We start from the raw sequence: 12,198 nt of genomic DNA on the forward strand, positions 1-12,198 counted from the left end.
ATTGATTGGATAACTTATTATAATTTTTCTTTCCTTTTAAAAACTAATAGGATATTCAGTGAATGCACCGAGCAAGACGTTCACCACCTTTTGTACGTTCACCACCTGTAACTAGATCATGACATTTAGCAAATATTACCGCCGTTGATTTTTCTTTAGAATCGTCATCCAGTCGACCAAGTACTCCAGTTCAAATTTCCGATAATCCATTTTCTGAACCCGACCTCACAATTGAGAATCCGGAGAATATTCAGGAACGATTCGTAGATCCTGAACCACTAAACTTTCCTCCGGAACCACCAATCATTCAAACAGAGATTGTTGAGGAACGAACCATTAAATCAGAATCCTCTAGTGATTCCGATTCAACAAATTCAATTATGGAGAATCTGGAACCTTTAAGTATGGAAGACCGAATGAGAGCTAAACGCACTGGCCAAGGTCACGCAATTACTCATCCAGACATTAATGCGCCAGATTATGAAATCAAAGGACAAATTCTACACATGGTGACTAATCAATGCCAATTTAGTGGTGCGCCGAAGGAAGATCCAAATGAACATCTACGTACCTTTAATAGGATCTGCACACTATTTAAAATCCGAGAAGTGGAGGATGAACAGATATATCTCATGTTATTTCCCTGGACTTTAAAGGGAGAAGCCAAAGATTGGTTGGAATCGTTACCTGAAGGGGCGATTGATACATGGGATGTTTTAGTTGAAAAATTTCTTAAACAGTTCTTTCCTGCATCTAAAGCCGTAAGACTTCAAGAAGAAATTGTTACGTTTACACAAAAACCAAATGAAACTCTATATGAGGCGTGGACAAGATTTGGAAAGTTGTTGAGAGGATGTCCGCAACGTGGTTTAGACACCTGTCAAATAGTACAAATATTCTACCAAGGATGCGACATCACTACAAGGAAAGACATAGATATAGCAGCTGGTGGTTCTATTATGAAGAAAACCGAAACTGATGCTTACAAAATTATTGATAACACTGCTTCCCACTCACATGAGTGGCACCAAGAAAAAGATATCGTTAGATCATCTAAAGCAGCTAGAGCCAATTCTAGCCATGACTTAGATTCCATTTCCGCAAAGATAGATGCTGTCGAGAGACGAATGGAAAAGATGACTAAAGATATTCTCTCAATACGAATTAGTTGTAAGCAGTGTGGAGGACCACATTTGACAAAAGATTGTCTCAGTATTGAATTAACAATAGAACAAAGAGAGAATATTTCATACATAAACCAAAGGCCTGGAAATAATTATCAGAATAATTATCAACCGCCAAGACCGATTTACAATCAAAACCAGAATTATAACAGAAATATTCCATACAACAACCAACAAGGTCTTAGCAATCAAAAAGTATCCAATAATACTTACAATCAGCAAAGACCTAATTTTCAAAACAAACCACCACAACAAACCGTTGATAAAAAGCCGAATTTAGAAGATATGATGACGAAGCTAGTTGAAACTCAAACGCAGTTTTTCACATCTCAAAAACAAACCAATGAACAAAATGCTCAAGCATTTAGAAATTAACAAACTTCTATTCAAAATCTGGAACAAGAAGTAAGTAACCTAGCAAGGTTAATAGGTGAAAGAAAACCGGAAAGTCTACCTAGTGATACAAATGCTAACCCCCGGAATGAAACAGCTAAAGCCATTACCACAAGAAGTGGTACAACACTTAAACCACCTGAAATACCTGTAACTTCTGATGAAGCTATTCCTACTCCACAAGAACCCCAACCTAATCAAGATAAGGAAAAAGAACCGGTAGTTGAAAAGGTTAATGAAGATAATACAGTTAAGGCTAAACCTTATGTTAAACTATACCAACCACCACTTCCTTACCCAAGTAAAATGAAGAAAGAGAAACTTGAAGCCGAGCAATCCAAATTCTTGGATATGTTTAAACAGATAAATGTAAATCTTCCTTTCATTGATGTGATTTCAGGAATGCCTAGATACGCTAAATTATTGAAAGATCTGATCACGAATAGAAAGAAAATGGAAGAACTCTCGGCTGTTACTATGAATGCTAATTGTTCAGCAGTGCTGTTGAATAAGATACCAGAAAAATTATCTGATCCAGGAAGTTTCACAATTCCATGTTTTCTGGGTAGTCTTAGTTCAATAGAAGCATTGGCAGACTTAGGTGCTAGTATAAATCTAATGCCGTATTCACTATACGCTAAACTAGACCTTGGAGAATTGAAACCAACCAGAATAAGCATACAACTAGCCGATAGATCAATAAAATATCCTAGAGGGATAATGGAGAACATGCTAGTTAAAGTTGGTACTTTAGTATTTCCAGTAGATTTTGTTGTTCTGGACATGGAAGAAGATTCTCAAGTTCCTCTCATATTAGGAAGACCATTCTTAAACACGGCTAAAGCAATGATAGACGTGTTCGGTAAGAAATTGACCCTAAGTATAGAGGATGAGAGTGTTACCTTTTCAGTTGATAGAGCAATGTAACAACCACAATCTGCAGATGATACATGTTATTATATTCAAACTATAGATGCACATGCAGAATTATTAGAAGAATTTCCAGAATTACAAGGAACAGGAGAATGTTCTTTAGGAGAAGGTAATGAACCAATTGATGAAGCTGAAATGTTAGCTACACTTATAGCTAATGGATATGAACCAACAACAGAAGAAATTCAAATGCTAAAAGAAGAAGACAGATATCGATACAAATCATCGATAGAAGAACCTCCGAAATTAGAGTTAAAGCCACTTCCAAACCATTTGGAATACGCTTATTTACATGGTGAATCTGAATTACCTGTAATAATATCGTCTTCTCTTAATGAAAATGAGAAATCACAACTCATTTCTGTGTTGAAAGCTCATAAACCAGCCATTGCATGGAAGATTCATGATATTAAAGGAATAAGTCCTTCGTATTGCATACATAAAATCCTTATGGAAGAAGGTCATAAAACGTATGTGCAACGCCAACGAAGACTAAATCCTAATATGCAAGATGTAGTTAAGAAAGAGATTATTAAACTTCTAGATGCAAGTCTAATTTATCCAATCTCTGATAGTCCATGGGTAAGCCCAGTTCAATGCGTGCCTAAGAAGGGTGGCATGACTATCATTACAAATGAAAAAAATGAGCTTATTCCTACTAGGACTGTAACAGGATGGTGTGTATGTATTGATTATAGAAAATTAAATGACGCCACCAGAAAAGATCACTTCCCCTTACCTTTTATAGATCAAATGTTGGAAAGATTAGCCGGAAATAGTTACTATTGTTTTCTAGATGGATTTTTCGGATATTTTCAAATTCCAATAGCACCCGAAGATCAAGAGAAAACCACATTCACGTGCCCTTATGGTACTTTTGCTTACAAACGCATGCCATTTGGACTTTGCAACGCCCCTGCAACCTTTCAAAGGTGTATGATGGCGATTTTTCACGACATGATAGAAGAATGCATAGAAGTTTTCATGGATGACTTTTCAGTCTTCGGTGATACATTTGAATCATGTCTAGTTAATCTGGAACGAATGCTTATTAGATGCGAACAATCAAATCTAGTACTTAATTGGGAGAAATGCCATTTCATGGTTAAAGAAGGCATCGTTCTTGGTCATAAAATTTCAAAAGAAGGAATTAAAGTGGATAGAGCTAAAGTAGATGTAATTGCTAAACTTCCACATCCCACCAATGTTAGAGGAGTTAGGAGTTTTCTAGGGCATGCCGGTTTTTACCGACGTTTCATAAAAGATTTTTCTAAAATTGCCACTCCTATGAATAAACTCCTAGAAAAGGATGCTCCATTCATCTTTTCAGATGAGTGTATCAAATCTTTTAATATTCTTAAAGAGAAACTCACTAATGTGCGATGCAAGTGATTTTGCGATGCAAGTGATTTTGCAATGGGAGTCGTTTTAGGACAAAGGATTGAAAAACGATTTCAACCTATATATTATGCTAGTAAGACGTTACAAGGAGCACAAACGAACTATACAACTACTGAAAAAGAACTCCTTGCTATTGTCTTTGCTTTTGACAAATTTCGATCATATCTCGTTCTAGCAAAAACGGTGGTCTATACCGACCATTCTGCTCTTAGATACCTATTTTCAAAACAATATGCTAAACCAAGATTAATCCGTTGGATCTTACTCTTACAAGAGTTTGATATTGAAATCCGAGATAAAAGAGGAGCAGAAAATCTCGCCGCTGATCATCTTTCTCATCTTGAAAATCCTGAGTTAGAAGTTCTAAATGAATCGGCCATACAAGACAACTTTCCTGATGAATATCTATTGAAGATAGATTATAAAGAAATTCCATGGTTTGCAGACTATGCAAACTACTTAGTTTGTGGATTCCTTGAAAAAGGATTATCGTACCAAAAACGAAAGAAATTCTTCAGTGATATAAAACACTATTTTTGGGAAGATCCACATTTGTTTAAAAGTTGTCCCGATGGAATAATACGCCGATGTGTATTTGGAGAAGAAGCTAGTAAAATATTAAACCATTGTCACACAGGACCAACAGGATGGCATTATGGGCCTCAACTAACAGCAAGAAAAGTTTATGATGCTGGATTCTATTGGCCTACAATTTACAAAGACGCACACCTTCTTTGCAAATCCTGTGATGCTTGTCAAAGGGCCGGAAAAATAAGTCAACGTGATGAAATGCCACAAAATGTCATCCAAGTATGTGAAGTATTTGACATTTGGGGTATTGACTTTATGGGTCCATTTTCAAAATCTCATAATAATCTATATATACTCGTAGCCATTGATTATGTATCTAAATGGGCGGAAGCACAAGCTCTCCCAACTAACGATGCACGAGTTGTAGTCAACTTTTTAAAACGTCTTTTTGCAAGGTTTGGAACACCGAAAGCTTTAATAAGTGATCGGGGTACTCATTTTTGTAATAATCAACTTGAGAAAGTTCTTAAAAGATATGGAGTAACTCATAAAATCTCCACCACATATCATCCACAAACAAGTGGACAAGTTGAAAATACCAACCGAGCTTTAAAACGTATTCTAGAGAAAACCGTAGGATCAAATCCGAAGGAATGGTCCATTAAATTGGAGGATGCACTCTGGGCTTTTAGAACAGCCTATAAAACTCCAATTGGAACCACACCTTTTAGACTTGTTTATGGAAAAGCATGTCATCTTCCAGTAGAAATTGAACACAAAGCATTTTGGGCTTTGAAGACATGTAATCTTGATTTACATGAAGCTGGACGTCTACGATTAAGTCTACTAAACGAATTAGAAGAATTAAGACATGAAGCATACGATAATTCGTTAATCTATAAAGAAAGAACGAAGAAATGGCATGATAAAAGAATCAGAAGTTCAAAAGAATTTAAGGAAGGAGACAGAGTTCTTCTTTTCAATTCACGATTCAAGCTATTTCCTGGAAAATTGAAATCAAGATGGTCTGGACCATTCATAGTCAAAAGAGTTTTTCCATACGGAACGATAGAATTAATAAATTCAAATAGGATTGAATTTAAAGTTAATGGTCACAGAGTTAAACACTACATAGATAGTCCGATGGAAGTCGACAACGAAGTTAATCACAATTTTGACACCACAGCTAACTAAGTGTGGGGAGAATCAAGTCTTTAAAGGATAATATGTATTTCTGTTAGAGTTAGATTGTCTGTTTTCGTGTAGTTCTCGAAAATGGAACCCGAATGGTCTTTCCCTAGCAGACCCTAAAGAACTAGTCTTCTCCCCCCATTCTGAATTTTTATTTTTTTAGGAAATGAAGACTGCCTGTGAACTAAACCATGGTCTAATGCTACACGCTTTGATCACTAAACATAATAATGACACACTTCTGAGTGAAATAGTATCAGTAATCAGAGAAAGATTGGACGGAGTTAGAAAAGAATCCAGATGCGAAGATAATAAATCACAATTTGGTAAAGGAAAATCAAAATCCGCAGCGAAAAGAAGAGCACGACACCTAGAAAGATGTCACAAATGCGGAAAATGGTCACATGGAGGTAAATGTTCAAATAATCAAACCTATTCAAATACCGAATTTGTTACTTTATGCAGAGACGGACCGTTCATATGTTTAGAAGAAAAGACACTGAATGCTCGAGGTTACGCCTATGTAGCTATGGAAAACCAATTAAACCGACTATCTTATGAATGGGATAGATCATATAACTAAGAAATCTATTTGACAGGTATGTCTGTACAGTCTTTATTTTTATTTTTATTTTTAACCTTTTGATAATAAACGCTAATTTGTTCGCTATAAAGTATTAAATTGGTATTGAATAAAATTAGGTTTGGCGACCGAAATTATTGATATCATTCAAAAATTTATTACATCACTGCGAAATTTAACGTTTATTCTTAAGGTATAAATATCTTTAATCAATCAACCCAAAATATTTCAAAAATTCGTCATGAGTTAAATTAGGTCATGGAACCGAAATTACTTTACCGAAAAGAGGGGCGCATATTTTTGATAATATTTGATTGATTAAAGTAGGATAAAAAGCCAAAAAGATTTTTAATTTTATTTTTACCATGTTTTTAAAATTAATATTTAAATCTTAAATTAATATTGTAAACTTTGTAAAAACAATATATTTAAAATTGTAAATATTTGAAAAATTTATATAAGTTTGGTGTGAATTTATAATATGAATTTTTAAATTAAGTTTGGTGTGAATCTTTAATTTTTAAAAATATGAATTTTTAATTTTATGCATTTCAAATTTTAAAGTTTGGTGTGAATTTTTAATATTAATTTTGAATTTTATATTTAAATTGTGTGAATTTAAAAACAAAAATTTACTTTATCTCATTAAGTTAAAAATATGATTTTTAAAATTCGTCGTAAGTTGAAGACTAGGTCTTTGAACCGAAATTGCTTTACCCGAGAGAGGGACGAGAACTTTTATTATCATTATTTTTAATCTTATTGAATTAAAGTATGCCAAAAACATTAAAAAACCCAAAAATCTTAGCTTTTAAAACAATCGCTACAAAAAGACAAATTTTAAAATTTTGTCGAAGGACGGACTAGGACATCGATCCGAAACGACCTCGTCCTAAATAACAAGGGAAACAAAATTTTAAAATTAATTACTTAATTGTTTTAATTAGTATAAGATATAAAAAAAAAAACAAACTCCGCGACTCGCGGAGTTTGAAGGTTTAAACCCCGCGACTCGCGGAGGGACCGAAATACAGAAAAAAAATAAATAAAACGTAAAGAACTGATCAGTCCACACCACAACTCAAACATACAACGAAAATACTCCGAAAAAACTCGCAAAAACACCCCCAAAATCACAATTTTTAACCGTTAATCATCAAATCTTTTACTAAAATCATGTTGAGAAGGATGCTATCAAGGAATTACTCAAGAAAAACGACTGAAAGGGGTGAATCTTCATCCCAAGCTCGCAATGCTCCTGCTGAGAATGCGGAACAACAGGAGGTGGATAACTACTACAAACAAGATATACCTCATCCAGTCATGACATTTTCTGATATGCACTTGGAAGATTTGCACCCGAACCTGAGATTTGACAGACTTTGGATAGATTATCCAAAATACCAAAGGGGTTTGCATACTCTTCATTCTAAAGTTGTTGAGGTACCTAGGGTCATAGAATGGGGACCATTAGAAGCTGTAGAATTGGCCGGGCCAATTAGGGAATTACTTGCACAGAGGTATGGTAATTCTACTTTTAACGACTGGGTACGTTTATTCACCATGCGTAGACCTGTATATAAAGTATGGTGTGAAGAATTGTTGTGTAGTATAGAATTAAATGATCGGGTAGCTAGTTTAACAGATTGATCTTTTATTAGATTTTTGTTAGGAGGTTCGATGCGCCACATGTCTTTACTAGACATGGCTCAGGCTTTACGTATATATACGCCTGAGGAGTTAGCATCTGCCGATTGTAGAGGGTTGATACTAAATGGTAGAAAGATAGATGAAAATTTTGATACACATGGTGTATGGAGTCAAATGACAAGCCATCACCGATTCAAAGGGGGAAATTACTCTTATTTGGATATAGATAGAGCTGAATTAAGAGTGATTCATATGTTTTTAGCTAATTCGATTACACAAAGAGGTAAGAACAAGGAAAAGGTAAATGAACAGGATTTATTTTACCATATGTGTATTCGAGACCCACAAAGTGTTGTAAGTATACCTTATTGTGTGGGTTATTATTTATCAGCTATAGTTAGGGGGATGAGACCGCATAGCATAATAGGAGGTGGTATTTTTATTACTTTGATTGCTGAATATCTCGGTGTGGATATAAGTCGGGGGGATTATTAGTCGAAGAACCAGAACCCCGCGATACTATAGGTTTAAATGTATACCATGGTGTGAAAGTTTTGAAGAGGCGAAATAACGCCGCAGTACAATACCATGGTAGACATCCACAGGTTGAGAGAAACCAACAGCAAGGTAATGTAGGAGGGGGAAATGAAATGCAAGAAATGCAAAGGTTTATAGCTTCACAGGAGTACGAAAATGCTAGACAGAGAGCATTTGAAGATTGGCAAGTTCATCAAAACCAAATCATAGCTCATTGCCAACATATAGGTAGAAACTATATTCCTACTCCAAAGCCAATATTCCCTCCCTGGTCTATAGAGATGCAACCACTGTATCCTACGTATAACCCAGCCGAAGCATTTTATAGCACCTATGGTTATGCATGGAACCCCTATTGGTATCAGTATCATCCCTAGTCTACTTAGTTTTATTTATTTTGTAATTTGTAATGTTGATACGTTTAATACTTATGTTAATATTGTAATAGTTTTTATAATTTTCTAACTTTTATTCTTAGATTTTAATAATTTTTGAATGTAGGGTAATATACCAAACTTCAAAAATATGTATATATGTTTGCAGTTTATCTTATGTACATAACAGGGTAAAACAACGCATTTTCAAAGACTGACATTAAGTTCAGCAAAAGCAACTAATTTTGACGACAAGATGCAAAATATATGTGAAATAACAACAAGACGGAATGAACAAATGATGTGCACCATTTATCATTCAGCAAACAAACGCCAATATATTTGGAAACTTTGGTAAAATTTAATCATTTTCACACAAATCACCCTCAATAATTTAAATTGTTACTGATTTCTTGCAAATGAGGGCATTGCAAGATCTTAAGTGTGGGAAGGGGTTAAATTCTTTCGGATTTTAAAATTTTTATCTTAAACACTGGGTTACCATTAAAAATACTAGTAAAGCAGTAGTTGTATTAGAATCTAGTGCTCTCTTATAATAAAGAACAGCCCTAGTCTTATATACTGACTACCCAATTCTAGTAAAATTTTTCAAAATTTTCAATTAAATGAACTCAAAATCATGTTTATACATATTTATGAACGATAAAACTAGGTTTTAACACCGAAATGATTGTAACCTCGGAAAGGACATAAATTGAGAAACAAACCAAAATGTTAAAATTCATTTAAAATGAAATAGAGGACAATAAAAAGGAAAATAAAAGCCAAGTGTGGGAAAATTCTCCAAGTTATTCAAAACATATATCACATATTTTTGTACAAATAACTGAAAATACTTTTGCTTTGGACTAAACTAAAAAGTTTTACCTGATTTACTGTAAGAAAGATGGATCTACACGATGAATCAATTCCATCATTAAAAGGAAGTAAAGTCTTCCGAAAAAGACACGCGCTTCTTGATTTAGGTCAAGAAGTTGTCGTCCAGACCAGCTGTAGGTTGACGAAAAATCTAGAAAATTCATCACTAAAATCAGCAGAAAATCCACGGACCTCAGTATTAAACAGGGTCGCCAAGTGGTCAGATTTATCCTAACCATGAGAAGGATTTATCTCGTACAATGGGGGGGCACCATGCAAATTAGCTGGATAAGACTAATGAATCAGATCCCCAGAAAGGATAATCTCCTTAAAGATTAAAAATCAGCTTTTAAGACTGATATTACTCAATCCTTGAGATTGACCTTAAAGATTGAGAATTCAAACTCATGGAATTCAATGATACCTAAACTCGAGCTTGAACGAGAAAATATTTTGATCAAATTATAAACCAATTTGTTTTCTGAAAACCCATTTTCAATGCTTTCATTACCATTGAACGTAAAATCCTAGAAATTCACCTGAAATTCATTAGGTCACCTGAACCAAATCGGGTGTCAACCGTAAGAACGGTGGTTGCATAGTGGTCAAAGACAGGACCTTGTGCCAGACTGAAAAATCATAAGGGTGAGCTTTACTATTGCTCCTACCAAGGATAGTAATTGCGTCCGACACGTTATAGACCATAATTAAAAGCATGTCAGGGGACATTGCCTTAACAGTTGCTTGTTCAAACGCTTTCCTTTACAACCGGACGGTAGTTTACCGAAAGGTAATATACGGGACAAGTAAACTGGACGTGTTGCTTTCCAAATACAAGGTTAGCAAGTGGGTGACACAAAACCGCAAGTTTTGAGCTAAAATTTTCAAATCTGAAACCCACCAAACCCACAAAAATATTTTGCAAACACCGGTAAAGGGTTATTCCGGAAAACTTATCTAGGGTAAAAACTAGATTTAATTTTCAAAAGATCAAATGTTTTCATAAAGATCCAATTTCCTTAATGGATCTAAATTTTATAGTCATGTGGGACTGTAAACCATATCGTTACTACCATTGTTTATACCGCCGTATAGAAATCACTGATGTACAAAGTGTGAAGAATAATGAAGTGATTCTAGTATTTCAAGACGATATTGCTTGAGGACAAGCAACGCTTAAGTGTGGAAATATTTGATAATGCTAAAAACGAACTTATATTTCATAGCATTATTTCTCAAGAAAGACAAGCTTTTAGTTGCAATTGTTCTATTTAAAAGTGATATTCGTTTAAATAATAAAAGGTGAAGACAAAAGACAGATTCGACGAATTGAAGACGCAAACGACCAAAAAGCTCAAAAGTACAAAATACAATCAAAGAGGTTCCAATTATTGATAAGAAACGTCTCGAAATTACAAGAGTACAAGATTCAAAACGCAAAGTACAAAATATAAAATTGTACGCAAGGACGTTCGAAAATCCGGAACCGGGACCAGAGTCAACTCTCAACGCTCGACACAACAGACTAAAAATTACAAGTCAACTATGCACATGAATATAATATAATATATAAATAATTCTTAAAAATTATATATATATATTATATTAATATTTAAAACCGTCGGCAGACTAAGATCCAATTTGGAGTGAGCTGGAATTTCAAACTTCGCGACTCGCGAAGTTTGAAGGCAAAAAATGCCGCGAGTCGCGGAGCCCCAAATTCTGAAACTCCCTATAAAAGCAAACGAATTCTGATCGCAAAAACCAACATATATCCATCCTCTCTATATCTATACGTAAATATTTATATTTATATTTTAATTTTAATTTTAATTTTAATTTTAATTTTAATCCTAATAATAAAGGTATGTTAGCAAATGTTGTAAGGGTGTAAGTCGAAATTCTGTCCGTGTAACGCTACGCTATTTTTAATCATTGTAAGTTATGTTCAACCTTTTTATATTAATGTCTCGTAGCTAAGTTATTATTATGCTTATTTAATCCGAAGTAATCATGATGTTGGGCTAATTACTAAAATTAGGTAATTGGGCTTTGTACCATAATTGGGATTTGGACAAAAGAACGACACTTGTGGAAATTAGACTATGGGCTATTAATGGGCTTTATATTTGTTTAACTAAATGATAGTTTGTTAATGTTAATATAAAGATTTACAATTGGGTGTCCCTATAAATTACCATATACACTCGATCGGACACGATGGGCGGAGTATTTATATGTACGAATAATCGTTCATTTAACCGGACACGGGAATGGATTAATAGCCACTAGAATAATTAAAGCAGGGGTGAAATTATGTACAAGGACACTTGGTATAATTGATAACAAAATATTAAAACCTTGGGTTACACTCAGTCGACATCCTGGTGTAATTATTAAACAAAGTATTAAAATCTTGTTACAGTTTAAGTCCCCAATTAGTTGGAATATTTAACTTCGGGTATAAGGATAATTTGACGAGGACACTCGCACTTTATATTTATGACTGATGGACTGTTATGGACAAAAACCAGACGAACAT

This window comes from Rutidosis leptorrhynchoides, chromosome 11 (assembly GCF_046630445.1).
Source record: "Rutidosis leptorrhynchoides isolate AG116_Rl617_1_P2 chromosome 11, CSIRO_AGI_Rlap_v1, whole genome shotgun sequence".
Taxonomy (NCBI): domain Eukaryota; kingdom Viridiplantae; phylum Streptophyta; class Magnoliopsida; order Asterales; family Asteraceae; genus Rutidosis; species Rutidosis leptorrhynchoides.